Consider the following 14,755-nt stretch of genomic DNA (forward strand, 5'->3'; position numbering starts at 1 on the left):
GACTTTCAAATTATTAGGTAAGGATGCAACATAATGATCGTAGCTGATATGTCAAGGGTCAAAAGGAAAAAGCAGACAAGTGCAAGAATAAGTGGTGGAGAAAGCAGACAGATGAAAACTCAAAAAATAATGAACAGTGAAATGCTAGAAATCACAACCACTGTAACAAAGTGAGGAATTCTTTTGGTGGGTTTATCTGGCCAAAGAAAGAATCAGTGGGTTGAACTACATTCACAGAAATGTTTCAAATCGAAATGCAAGGAGGAAAATGAGAAAGGAAAAACAGAACCCAATATTCAAGACGGCTGGGTTGATTCCAAGAGATATTATTGGAATATCAGAGGAGAAGAAAGGGAGAGTAGAGCAGAGGATACACTTGAAGTGATAATGGTGAAGAATTCTGTGTCTAATTAATGAGACAAAAAAAAAAAAAAAGATTCAGGGGCTAGGGCTGTGGCTCAGTGGTAGAGTGCTTGCCTAGCATGTGTGAGGCACTGAGTTCAATTCTCAGCACCATGTAAAAATAAATAAATAAATGTCCATCAACAACTAAAAAAAAAAAAGATTCAGGAAGCTCAGCAAACATCAAATAATTTCTACCTAGATGTACCATTCACAAACTGCAGGAAGCCGAAGACAGAAAATGTTGAAAGTAGCCAGAGGGGGTAAAGCCCTTATCCATGGAGGGACAAGACTAAAAGTAACACCTGATTTCTCTTTAGCAACTAATACTGGAGTCCTAGGCTGGGGAGCCCTCATTCTGGGGGTCCCAACAGACCAGGTGCAGTCACTCACCTGGAAACCAAGCAGAAAATGATGGGAAAAGGGAAAAGGAAGTTATTCAGTTTGGCCAGGCTGGGAAGGACAGGGGAAGCCCAGCATCCTCAGTCCTGTCTTTGGGTACTGGCAAGAGCTCTAGGATTTTACAGGGGAGGGACGAAAGTGCAGGGTGAAGACATATGCCTGGTCAAGTCGTCGTGGTCAGACTGTGTCTGGTTGGTGTCATCTCAATATGAGCCATGAGGAGCCTTGTCACTTCAGTGATGAGAAAGCTGCTGCTGCCTGCCAGAAGTTTCAACCCTTGCCATGATGCATGCTTCCTTCTTTCTCTTTCTCCCTCCCCTTCCCCTCCCTCTCCCCTCCCCCTCCTCCTCTCCCACTCCCCCTCCCTCCCCCTCTCCCTCCTTCCTCCTCCTCCTTCTTCTTCCTCCCCCTCCCCTCCTTCCTCCTCCTCCTCCTCCTCCTCCTCCTCCTCTCCTTCTTCTTCTTTTTGACAGTACTCAGGATAGAACCCAGTGGTGCTCTACCACTGAGCTCCACTCTCAGCCCTTCTTATTTTATTTTGAGACAGGATGTGGCGGGAGAGAGTGACTCAGAGGAAAAAAAAATTAAGTGAGAAAGGCAAGACGGAATTAATTACACAATGACTGAGTCCAGCTTAGGTGCAAGGTCTTTAGGTGCTGGTCCAGTGGTCTGGAACAGGATGTTGTACAGGTGGCAGTTGACATCACGCCCCTGCAAATCTTGAAACTATCTTCATCTCTCTTTTCTTGCTGCCTTCAGCCTTGAAGGCAGAGGATCACCAACTTTAACAAACATTCTTTAAATGATTAATATGTCTACCAGCAGATTTGATCAGGAATCTGACCCAAAGTTTATGCTAGCAAAGGAGAGAGGCCAAAGGAAGGCAGAGAGACCAAGTTTGACCCTGCCTCAGTTACCCAGTGGACATCCATGAGCCCAGCTGAATAGTTAGTGCTTTAGCAAGAATACCCTCAAAGTCCCTGTTACAAAATGACATAACTCAAAAGGGGAGAAAAAATATTTATAATGATAAAAAAAGAAAAGCACCAATCTAGACTTCCATTTCCTGTGAAAGTAACTTTGCCAGTGACAGAGAAATGAAGAAACAGAAACTGGGGGAATTTGTTGCCACGAGATCTATCTTGCAAGTAATATTAAGAGAAATTCTTCATAAAGAAGAAATATGAAATGAGTTAGAAACTCAGATCTACTTAAAGCAGAGAGCATCAGAAAAGGAATAAAAGCTGATACAAGTAATTGTTTTTCCTATTTTAACATGACCTAAGAAACAGTGATTTGTTCAAGGAAATAACAGCAAAAGTCGACTGGATGATTCTAGTGTGTGGGTAAGTGAAATAACTGGGAGCAATGTTCAAAAAGGATAATAAGAAGTTTGTAATTTCAGGTGGGCATGATTAGTGTAAAAATGTATTGCAAGTGTAAGGGTAGGCATAATTGTAACAATCTTGTTGGAAGGTAGTATCTATTAAATTCTATCTAACTTTTTATACACAATCTATATGTTAAAATAGTCATCAAAAATCCATTTATCAAAGAGCAACTAGGGATGAATTTAAGGCAAATGTAACTAATATTCATTTCTTCTCATAAGGTAAAGGATGGTAAAGGTCCTAAGCAGAAGCAAAACATCTTGGTATGATTTCACACTTATAGAAAAGTTGCAAATAATGACTTTTTTTTATTATATTCTCTAATTTCTATTTGTCTATAGATTCTTTTTTCCTGAATCATTGGCAAATAGGTTGCACCTATCATTCATTCTTATCCCTCAATATTTCTGTATTTCCTAACAAAGTAGCATCAAAACATGCGAGGCATAAAGAAGAATGAAATGTTGGCATTTGCCAGTAAATGGATGGAATTGAAGACTGTCATGCTAAGTAAAATAAGCCAACCCCAAAAAACCAAAGGTCAAATGTTCTCTCTGATATGCAGATACTAACACATGATAAGGGGCAGAGGCAGATAGAAGTTCATTGGATTAGACAAAGGAGAATGAAGGGAAGGGAGTGGGGATGGGAATAGGAAAGACAGTAGAATGAATCAGACAGAACTTTCCTACGTTCATATATGAATACACCATCAGTGTAAGTCCACATCATGTACAACCTCAAGAATGAGAGATTATACTCCACATATGGGTGACATGTCAAAATATACTCTACTGTCATGTATATCTAAAAAGAACAAATTTTAAAAATTTTTAAATGCAAGGCAAAAATTGATTGAAGACAGTGAGAAATAGACAAACCCACTACTGTTGGAGATGTCAATATTTCTCAGTAGTTGAAAATCAGTGAGGATGCAGTTGACCGGAACCGCAATAGCAATGAACTTGATCTAAGTGACACTTATGTAATATTCCATTCAGTGACAGAAGAATACACACACTCTTTAAGTTCACATGGAACATTTTCCAAGATTTGCCATATTCTGAGCCACAAATCACACCTTAGCAAATTTAAAAGAATAGAAATCATAAAAAGTATGCTGTTTGACTACAATGGAATTAAACTAGAAAGCAATAACAGAAAGATAGCTAGAAAATCCCAAACTATTTAGAGATTAAAAAACACAGTTCTAAGAGTCAAAGGAAATGTCTCAAAATAAGTTTGTAAATATTCTGAACTTAATCCCAGTGGCTCAGGAAGCTGAGACAGGAGGATTGTGAGTTCAAAGCCAGCCTCAGCAATGGTGAGGCACTAAGCAATTCAGTGAGACCCTGTCTCTAAATAAAATTCAAAATAAGTCTGGGGATGTGGGTTAGTGGTTGAGTACCCCTGAGTTCAATCCCTGGTACCAAATAAATAAATTAATTAAATATTTTTAACTAAATGAAAATAAGAACCTAACTATCAACATTTATGGAATGCAGTAAAGACATGCTTAGAAGGAAATGTACAGCATTGAATACATATATTAGGAAGGAAGAGCCTGGTATGGTGGCACACACCTGGAATCCCAACAACTTGAAAGGCTGAAGCAGGAGGATTGCAAGTTCAAGGCCAACTGGGGCAATTTAGAGAGTCCCTGTTTCAAAATAAAAAGGGCTATAAATGTAGCTCAGTGGTAGAGCACCTCCCGGAATGAAGGAGGCCCTAGGTTCAATCCTCAGTACTGCAAAAAGAAAAGAAGTAAGATCTCAATCAATAATCTATGCTTCTATCTGAGGAAATTGAAGAAAAAAAAGAGCAATTGAAGCTTAATGCAAACAGAAGAAAACAAGCAATAAAAATTAACATAGAAATTAATAAAATTGAAGTTGGGAAAAGTGACGCACACACACCTATAATCCCAGCGACTCAGGAGGCTGAGCCAAGAGGATTACAAATTCAAGCCAGCCTCAGCAATTTAGCAAGGACTTGTCTCAAAATTAAAAAATAAAAAGGGCTGGGGATGTAGTTCAGCAGTAAAGCATCCCTGAGTTCAATCCCCGGTGCCAAAAGAAAAAAGAAAAGAAGGAAGGAAGGAAGGAAGGAAGGAAAAATTAATGAAGTTGAAATAGGAAGGCACTAGAGAAATCCAATGAAACCAACGATCAATAAAATTGTAAACCTTGAGCCAGGCTTACAAAGAAAAACTAAACAAAACAAAACAAAAAAAACAAATAACTAAAGCCAGAAATAAAAGAAGAGTCATCACTATGAGTCCTATAGACATTAAAAGGATTAAAAAAATACTATGGGAAACCCTCCACCTACAGAATTGATAACAGAAGAAGTGAACAAATTCCTGAAGTCATGAACTACCAAAACTCGAAAAGGAGTGTTAGACCATATGAACAGGACTCTGTCTATTAAATAAATTGAATCAGTAATGAATAGCCCTCTAAAAGAGAAATTCTAGTCCCAGATATTATCACTACTGGATTCTATCAAATATTTAAAGAGGAAATGATTTTTTTTTCCTTGTGGTTTCACAGTGTCAGAAGTACCTTGGCAGAGAGTCCCAATTAGAGGATTTTTCCATACACTTTTACACTGCTTTAGTTTCTATCAACAAGACTATATTACTGTATTTGTCTTTTCTTGTGTGTTTAAAAGATCATTTTTATCCTTCTCTAGCCAGATGTGTAACAGAGTCTTGTTAAAAAACAACAACAAGCAACACTCTCCCCACCTATCCCGTTGGTTGTTGGGGCTCATCTACTTCTGATTCCCCCAATCAAGGGTTTAAAGATCCTGCATGGACTCCAAGGGCTCATGGCCACCCAGAGCAGAACTGGCCCCCAACTCTGCAGGCTAGAAAAAGCTGAACAACAAATAGGCATTTAATTTGGATTCTAATTTTTCTAAAAAGACTTTTTTTGTGGGGAACAGAGTTGTCTGTTGGGTGGGGATAAGGAAAGCTGAGGCAGATGAAAGTGCAGAGGTCACAAGGAACCTTCAGGAGGGACCTTGAAGTTCTAGCAGCCCCAGCCCAGCCATGTGACTTTGAGTGGCTTTTAGTTCCCCCAAGAGCCAACCCACTGCCATCAACATCTGCTTTCCTAGGTTTTATTTCTTGTAGTCTTGTTCTCTTGTGGACCTGTGGAATGGGCTGGGGAGACATATGTAACAAATGCAGAGGTGACCTTACCACAGATGAGGACAAGGAGAGGAGGCTGGGACTTACCTGAAACTGAGACTTTGGGTCCACGTCTGCCGTCCCTACTGCTGGCCCCTGGGCCATGCGCTTGGCTTAGCCGCAGCCGGGTTAGATTTCCACTACCTCTGTGCCATCCCAGAGATCAGAGGAGAAACCCCGCCAATTGGTCAACCCCTCCATCCCTCGGGGTTTGCGTCAAAAGGGGAAGAGAAAAGTGAAATTGCCCAATCATGTGAAGTGGCTGCACCAAGCACCAATACTCTAGCCTGTGCCCTGGGGAGGAGGAACGGGCCAACCCAGGAGTTCCTGAAAGACAGGGTGGGAAAGTCCATTCAACTAACAGGGACCACTGTTGTCCTGAGATGAGGTGGCATGGTTTGCACGGGGGAAGTAAATGCCAGTAAATGCCATGTTTGCCCCTTCCACTTGCCACGGTGGCTGGGAAAGTGAAGCTTTGAGAATGTTCTCTCAGGCCTGTGCCTGGCCAGTCACCTTGGCCAGCCTGGACTGGAGGAGTCAGACTTAGTTATTGGAGGTGGAGACTCGTGGCATTATAAAGCTCTCAGCCTCTCTGGAGAGCATCCAGAGGTAGGAAAAGACTCTTCCCACTCCTCCAACCAAAGGCAGATGCAGAGAATTGGAGCAGAGAGGCCAAAGTGGAATTCTAAGTTGTTTGTATGTACGGGCACTTCACAACCGCAGCCAGGGTGCCTGGGAACATCAGCTTCAACCATTTCATCAGAACTTGGAGGAAAGCCTCCTGGATGGAGGCTCAGAGCTGAGATGATCTAGACCTTCAAAGACAAGGTGATGCGGGAAGACAGGGCATCTTTTTTTTTTTTTGGTTATTTGTTTTTTTTACTATACCTGACCCTCATTCTGAAAACGATCTGAAACAACGTTCAAAAACAACTACATGGATATAAAGTTGAAAGACAAAGAAATTGGAGCAAAAGACAAATGAAGTAAATAAATAAAAGCAGAAATCCAGGCAGAACAATGGGTCTGAGATGGAGGCAAATAGGAGACAGTGGGTGCCTGCGGGACGGGGCAGAGACAGCACGGGCAGAACTGTCTCTTTACCTCCCTGTGACCGTGGGGCCAAGAGACCCCAGCCTGCCTCCTTGCTCCCACCCAGATTTAGGCCAAGTCAGTGGTAATCCCTACAGGCAAGTTGAAGCTCTCATTTGGCCTGGAAGATTCCTCTCCATGTGGCTGAGTGCGCCAGAATCCACACGTGGAACCAGAAGTCACCACAATCTGAACCTGCGACTTTAGGCAAAGCCTGCCGAATTCCAGTTGGTGAACACAACAGGGTGCTCACTTCCTTTCATGTCCAGTGTTGAGAGCCATAGCCAAAGGGGCCCCAGCAAACTTTCAGACTGCCAGCTGATGATTGGCTCACGGGGGGGGTGGGGGGGGGTGGGGGGGGGGTGGCAGCAACTTCTAGCTGATTGGCTCCTCTGCAGTGATGCTCATTGGGCTGTTTCCCCGCCCTTTCAGATGTCGGAGCTGCTCATTGGGGGACTTTTTTTGGCTCCGCCCATGCGACCCAGCCAATCAGCCTCAAGAGCAGGAGGAGTGGGGGAGGTTGAGAGGCTTATGGGAAGCCGGTGGTGGCAGTTGGGCTCTGAAGGTTTTTCCTGAGGAGCAGTTTTGTTTGGCGTGTGTGGTTCTAAAAATAAAGTTCGTTTCTTTTGACAAGTGGCTCCTGAATTGTGCCCAGCCAGACTGCGGCAGTCCAGCTATGTCAGGTGCCAATCCCAGAGAGACCACACAATCTTTAAAGGTGCATTGCTCACAATTCATACCCTGGTGCCCAATTTTTTAATCAGTCAGGATTTGGGATACAAGTAACCAAACTGATTCCGGCTAACTGGGGTAGAAAATCATCGTCTTAGAAGCATATTGGGGGGATTCCACCTCTTGGGTCCCCTTCTTCCTCCGGGAGAAGTCTTTTCTGCTGTCCTTTAATAAACTTCTAATTTCTACTCTGACCTTGCCTCGGCGTGCTTCTTTGGTGTTATTCTTCAACATTGGGGAAGCAAGGACTCATCACCGGTCAACAGCGGTAACATATTGGAGGTCCCAGACCGAGATTCTACACCGAGGTAAGTGCACGCACCCCATGTCTGTTTGAGGTGCATCTTTCTCTCTCTTTCTTTCTGGAGGGTAAGGTGGGCACCCGACGGCTACTTAAACGCAATTAGTGCAGCCGCCACTCTTCAAGACTCGGGTGAGAGGTTTCCCGGCCTAGGCAGCTCTCAATCACCTGTTCAATACAGAGCAGGCATGTTGGGTTCTGCCAAAGCCGCTTCCAACTTTTCTGTCTGGGCCTGGAGAGCAATTGGCGTGAGTACACAGTGTTCCGAATCCCGATCTGCCTCGGATGCGTGGAGGTGGAGGAAGAAGTTTGGAACAACTGCGGAATTCCGGTCTGGGCTACACTCAGAGGATTCCTAAGGTTCCTTTCTCTTGAGCCCCCTCCCGACAGCCCTCAGGGGTATCTAGGGTGATCGGTAGATGAATGGCACTGAGGGAAAGCCCCAATCACATTTGCCTCCGTATGGGCTACGCAACACTCCCAACCCCGCATCCATTCCTCCTGGATGCTCCCCTTCCTTTGCAGGTCAGAAATGTTAGCAATTCAGGTTGTAGGACTGAGAGAAAGGCATTGGATAATTTGCAAAATCTGCCCAGGTTCCCTAAGATGCATAGGTAACTTTAACTAGTCTGTTTTACCACCCCAATGTTTAAAATGTGTTGTGTTCCCTAAGCTGCTAGAGAGGCATTTTTAGATCAACTCCTCTGGTAATCTGCTACCTTACAACCAGTAGATATCCCTTAACACTTAGGCGGCTCCTTTAGTCTACAGAGCAAAGGCAACAAAGAGCGCATGTTTCTCTTTTGCAATGGGTTTTTAGTGGCCGGGAGGATAAGCAATAATGCCCTTAAGTCTGAACCCTCCCAGGGTCTCGGGCACAGGGCAAACTGAGACCCTAGCACTTTGCTAAAGGGGACCAGAAACCCCTTGGCAAAGCAAGGTGAGAGACGGGTTTTCTGGACTGTTTAGGAAGCTCAAACTTAGGGAGACGTCCCTAATGAGAACAGTTTTCTCTGGTGCGGCGTGGGCGCCTGAGTCCTGTTTTCTTCTCACTCAGACGGGAGCTTCTCTCTCTCCAATACGCTAGGTGCACCACTAGCCTGCGTATTGAAAAATTGGGATAGATTTGAACCTCAGACGCTCAAGAAAAAGCGCCTCATTTTCTTGGCCTGGCCTCAATACAAACTCTGATGAAGAAACCTGGCCACCAGAGGGAAATATCAATTTTAATACAATTTTACAGTTTGATAAAATTTACAAAAACAGGAAATTGTGTGAGGTGCTGTATGTTCAGATTTTCTTTGCTCTAAGGGAAAATCCTAAATTATGCCATCAGTGTAAAGTAGACTTAGCTATGATATCTGCCATGAAGAGAAAAAAATCTTGGACTCACTGAGGAAAAAGAATCAGGAGAAAAATTTGGGCCGATCAAAGTACATAACCCCTTCCCCCTTCAAGACCTAAGGCAGATAAAAACTGACTCTACTGGAAAGTTAAGAGATATGCCAGATTGCCTGGGATTGGATCTATCCAAAGGAGCTAATCCTGTAAGTAAAAGGGAAACTGAGGTACTCCCAGCAGCTGCCAGAGCCATTTTCGCTTTGGGGAATTTCCTCATCCTTCCCTGCACTGTAAGGATTGCTCCATCTCTGTCCACTTAAAAAGAAGGGACACTGAATGCAGTAAAGTCAGTCACACTGAGACCCTTGATTTTACACCTATAGTTAGTTGCCCCTCTGTGAAAACATCTGGTCCACTCATGGGGAAATCTATGGTGCCACTGATAGGAGTCATAATTAAATGGAAGTTAAAAACCTGCAGAGATTTTTCTCTTATCTGGTCTCTCTATTTTAAAGGTTATTATAGATTATTTCTTGGGGATGATCTTGGCTAAATGTGTGTCTAAAAGATGATTTTTTATTGTAACAATCTGGTATCTAAATGAGTTTGAAGCATTGCATAATCTTGCAGTTAAAAGTTGGGGTTAGGTAATTGTTTAGTTTGTGATTTCAGATAATTCATGCTGGAGAACTTAAATACTTAGGATAGAAAATTAAAAGAATTCTACTTCCAAGTTGGCAAGTAACTCCCAATCATTTAGTTTTATTTTGAACTGGGTAGCCTGAGAAGATTTCACTAGGTGTACCAGTGCATTAACTTGGGCAAGGATAGTAAATTATGATATGGTATCTTTCCCCTCAGTGTGTAAGATTTAGGAAAAAAATGTTGAATTGGAACGTTGGTCTGGCTTATTGAAATAACATTGAATAGCAACAGTCTTAAATTTTTAAAGCTTAATTTTGGATATACATGGTAGTGTGTGGTTCTCTTTTAAAATTTTTTTCAAATGACTTAATGTAACTTAATACTACTTTAGGAACTTCAGAACAAAGGAAATGACTTAATGATCCTAAAGAAATTTCTTCTGATGGTAGAGATCCTATTTTCAGTTTTGTGTGAGCAAGTTTTTCTAGTGTAGGAAAATGTAAAGGTATGAAATTTTGTAAATTGTATCTTAAACTTGTATCATAATTTTCAACATCCAAACCTGAAAATTGTGACTTATGGTTAAAATGCCTTAGGCATGAGGTTTCTGCTCAGAATTCCAGTTTTCCCAGTTCCTTCCAGACCTCAGCCAGGACTTAAGTTGATATGCAAATAGAAGTCTGGAGCACTCAGTAGGAGACAGATCTGAGGCCCAAGAAAAAAAAGAGTAAAAGTGTCTTTTTATGGGAACTCAAACTAGATTAAACCAAAGAGTAAATTGTATGGCATTTACTAATTACTGGCCGGTCAATTTTTTCTAGGACTTTTGCTTTTTCTTAGATTCTGTATTTTTTTTTTTTTTTTTAGTTCATGATTTTGATCCTACGGACAAGTTAATGTTTTTCTGATAAGTTCTATTTTTGATCAACTGGAATTTTTTTAAACATTGCAATGAGATTTCACCTAAAAAAGCTACAAGGCCTTTACTATTGTGTTGTGTTACACTTGTGTTACGTGTTGTATGTCGGTATGTCTGTGTGTATGTCCATATATTGTGCAGTGATATGACAATTGACAGATGAGGAGCGCTCATGAAAAATTTTTTAAAAATGGATCCAAATATCTTTGATTCACGTGATTCAAATGGCTCAATTTAAATTTGGTAAATAGATGAAAAAATATGTCTATAAAATTTACAAGTATTGTTTCAAAATGTGAACAGAAAAAAGTTAACAGATGAGAAAGAGAAACTAAAAGGTTCTAGGTATGGATTTAATAGAGGGAAAATGTGTTTCTGGATAAGAGTCTATATGATTAAGTAATTAAGAGGGTTTAAGTAAATGATATAAAAAAGGTCTGTGTAAGTTGCTTATAAGTGTAAGTTTTTGAGCAGGTAATCTTAAAGAAATTAAACAGCTGGTTAAACAAGTACTGTTTTTAGAGAATTGTGCCATGTTATTTCTTTAAAAAGCTAAACTTGATTAATATAAAAACATCAATGTAATTGTGGTGTTAATGTGTCCATATCTTCCAGGTATACAAGTCTGTAAGGTAGAAGTTTTAAAAGAGCATTATATCAAGCTGGTGTTCTAAAGTTGTATGGTAATTTTAGGCTTAAAAAGAAAAACATGTTGGAGATTTATTTATATCATTTGTGTTCTATAACTGGACTTGTTATCAATAAGATATGTAAAGTTCTATGTTACTTTTTACCCTGAGATACAATTTAAATGTATTTTTAAGTTAATGAGAGCCTAATCTGTGTGAAGGTTTTATTGTAAAACACAAAAGTACTTTGCTACTTTTCTACAAAAGGTTAAAAGCTTTCAGCCTTTCTTTAATTCATGTTTTAGATGTGATATTATGTTGTGTTTGCTCAAGTTCACAACAATTTATGTAGGCTTTGTAAAATGATGTTTAAAAAGCAAAGATCAGTTTCAGAACTACAGTACTTAAGATTTATGAAGAGCCCTGCCTTACTTGAGATAAGGCTCTGTCCCATCTCACTGCATGTGAAAGTGACTATGGAAAAAGTAGGCCAAATTTCAGTACATTTAAAGTTGTGTCCAAAAGTTGGTTTTTGTCACAATTACCAGGATCTCAAACAAGGGATTATAATGTATAACTCTGCCAAAATTCAAGGTAGCTATTACATGAACTAAATATGTTTTTACTCTTGATAATTTTATTTTGTAGTTTTCTTATAAATGATTTAAGATTGCCTGTTAATGTTTTGCAGAGGTACTGCTTTAAGAACACACAACCTGGGTTAATTTAAGATAAGGAGTTATCACCTACAGGAGAGAGAGATAGACATTAAAGCCCAGTACTCTTAGTATAAGGCTGTTGAAACTTATTTGCTGGATGTTTAAGATTAAGTTTTAAAATTAAAGTTAAATTAAAAGGGCCAAGAAAACCAATATTTGGCTCTTGCCCTCTAAGTCAGTCTGAATCAGGGAATAGGGGACTTCTCCAAAGAGCTTTGCAACTCTAGGCCACATAACCTCCCGATCAGGGAGATTAATGAGACCAGTGGAGGACAGAAAGCCAATCAGTGCATTTGCTGTGAAGAGGAGGGTCATCAGAAAAGGGAGACATCCCTGATGCTTCCAAGGGAAGCCACATGGTCAAGCAAGGCCTGGACCCATCCTAGCACAAATGGCACTAGCGGAACTGAGAAGCTGCTGTAAGTTCCCCGAGGACTCCCAGGGAAGCTCAGCTGACTGTTAACAATAGATAAAAACAAAAGTCAGTTTGACTTGCTTCATCTTAAACACTTAGCAAAGACAGTCAAAGCCAAAGCACAGCTGTTCCTGGACATTTTAAATAATAATAATAGTTAAATGTAACTTCCAAAAATAAGTAAACTGGAGGCTGCAAAAGAGATTCTCAGACAGGAATGCCTGATAACTATCAAAAGGAACTGCCAGAGTAGTTTTTAGTTTAAGGCCTTTATTTCTAACCTACACAGGTAGGCTTAGTGTTTGCAAGTATGGTTATCCAGCCCTAAGTAACAGAATTAAAGATTTCTCTATTAGACACAGAGGTCATACTAGTAAAAGGATTTTTCAAGATCAGATGACATTAAATTATTAAACTGTATCTTAAGGAAAAGGACATCTGTAACCCTAAAAGTTAAATGTTGTGTTTACATCCCTGACATTTCTCGCAATGTGACAAATATCCTTAAAGATTTACATGCTCAGATAGAAGCCATGTCCTCAGCAACTTTGTCATGGAAACAATATCTTAGCTCCTGGTTCTTGGTACTTCCTGGTGGAAAACATTGTTAGTCTTTGTCTTTGCCATCATACTCATTGGCATATTCCTGTGCTATGGCATTTATTGCTGCATCAATATGGTTCCAGTACTAATGAATTCTTGTTTCTCTTATAGACCATCCATCACTCAAATGGCCCTCCAGACTATTACTTCTCAATCAGACTTCTATCATGGACCACTCGATAGACCCGATTTTTAAAGGGGGACTCCAAACTGCTTGCCCCACATCGTCCCTTTTCAGCCTGAAGAAGCCAGAAAGATCTTCTTCGCCCCCCTTCCTTACAGCAGTAAGGAGTTCCCAAATTAGAGGGGGGAATGAAGCCAGATTTAAAGTTAGGTAGTCAGTGTAGTTAGATAAATCGGGTCTAATGCCGAGTGAAATCTAAAATGGAGGCCATGCTGGCAATGATTCTGGGAAACGCAGGACAACTCATGGAATGTTAATGAAGTCCCGAAAAGGCCCTAGGCCAAAGTCCACCTCAAAGAAATGTTAATGAATAGCCCCCAGCAAAAAGGTGCTGACTCAGAAGTCCTTCCTGACCAGATTACTTCTTTGGCCCACCTGTGTCCCACCCCTTGGGCCTTCCCACCTACATTCCATCACTGAAAGAACTATAAAAAGGGGAGACAACATCCCTTCCACGGATTCCACCTCTTGGGTCCCCTTCTTCCTCCGGGAGAAGTCTTTTCTGCTGTCCTTTAATAAACTTCTAATTTCTACTCTGAAAAAAAAAAAAAAAAAAAAAAGAAGCATATTGGGTCACTCACAGAATTTATAAGCCACTGGAGGAGCAGGCCAAGAAGATAGGCAGTTCAGGAAGATCCCCAGCCATCTCTTTTCACAGGTGCACAGTGTGGGGCTGTTGATTCAGTAATGTTCTCTTTCCTTTTGGATTAGAAAGAAGGATCCCAAACGGTTTGCTTTTATATTCAATACATAAGAATATTAATTATGATTTTGTTTTGGGGTTCAATTAGCTCACCTGTCTTTTGTCATAATAGATTCAAAAAGGTCTGGAACACCTGACATCCATAGAACGTGCCACTGATGGATCACATTGGTGACATCATACTAACCAGACAGGATGAGCGAGAGGTGGCCAACACATCAGCTAGAGAGCAGGAAGGAGTCTCAAAAGTATTATGATGAGCCAGAAAAGCCACATACCAGAAAGTGCACACCCTAGGTTTCCATTTTTGTAAAATTTAGTACAGATGGAACTAATCTGCAGTCACAGATGGTCTACCGTTGCCCATTGCTGGGGTTGAGGAGGGAATTTTCTGCAAAGGATACAGGAGAGCACTCTGGTGTGTTGAAGATGGACTGCATCTTCATTGTGGTGGTGCCGATATTTGCTAAAATTCATCACAATGTTCACTTAAGTTGGATCCATTTTATATACCCATAAAATTGAGCTAAGAAGAATTATACACACAGTGAAGCACATCTGTAATCCCAGGGGCTCAGGAGGCTGAGGCAGGAGGATCACGAGTTCAAAGCCAGCCTCAGCAAAAAGCAAAGTGCTGAGCAACTCAGTGAGACTCTATCTCTAAATAAAATACAAATTAGGGCTGGGGATATGGCTCAGTGATGGAGACCCCTGAGTTCAATCCCTGGAACCCCACCCCAGAATAAAGAATATTCATAATAAGCCCTCACTACAGAGGTCACTTGCATTGAAATTAACAGGCAAGGTTTTCCCCTTCTTACTGTGTTCTTGACATGTGTTGCTTAGAATAAACATCTTTTATCCTTATTCACTCTTTCTCATATAATAACCTTTGCCTGATCTGACATTTTGACATTCTTTCACCCCTTTCCTTCACCCGTGCTTTTGCATCTCTGGTGCATCTCTGAGCGAGTCTGGAGGAAGTTCTTGCTGCTGACCTCTCCCTCCATGAAAGGTTTTCCAGGTGAAGTGGAGGGGCTTAGGAAATGCAGTGTGACCCTGACATAGACAGTCGCTACCT

The 14,755-nt window shown here is 41.1% G+C and overlaps 1 protein-coding gene across 6 annotated transcripts in view; it reads right to left on the reverse strand.

The window, feature by feature from the left end:
• The window catches only part of LOC114097854 (nuclear body protein SP140), a 69,459-nt gene extending 63,874 nt beyond the window's left edge, over positions 1 to 5,585 (reverse strand). For 4 of the 6 annotated variants that reach the window (XM_071619571.1, XM_071619570.1, XM_071619569.1 and 1 more), the window contains exon 1: positions 5,440 to 5,585. The gene's annotated coding sequence lies outside the window, so the exon portion shown is untranslated. The remainder of the gene's footprint in view (positions 1 to 5,439) is intronic. The other 2 variants (XM_071619568.1, XM_071619572.1) reach the window with 2 other exon arrangements.
• Positions 5,586 to 14,755: the final 9,170 nt, after the last annotated feature.

Source organism: Marmota flaviventris, chromosome 11 (assembly GCF_047511675.1).
Source record: "Marmota flaviventris isolate mMarFla1 chromosome 11, mMarFla1.hap1, whole genome shotgun sequence".
NCBI classification, from domain to species: Eukaryota; Metazoa; Chordata; class Mammalia; order Rodentia; family Sciuridae; genus Marmota; species Marmota flaviventris.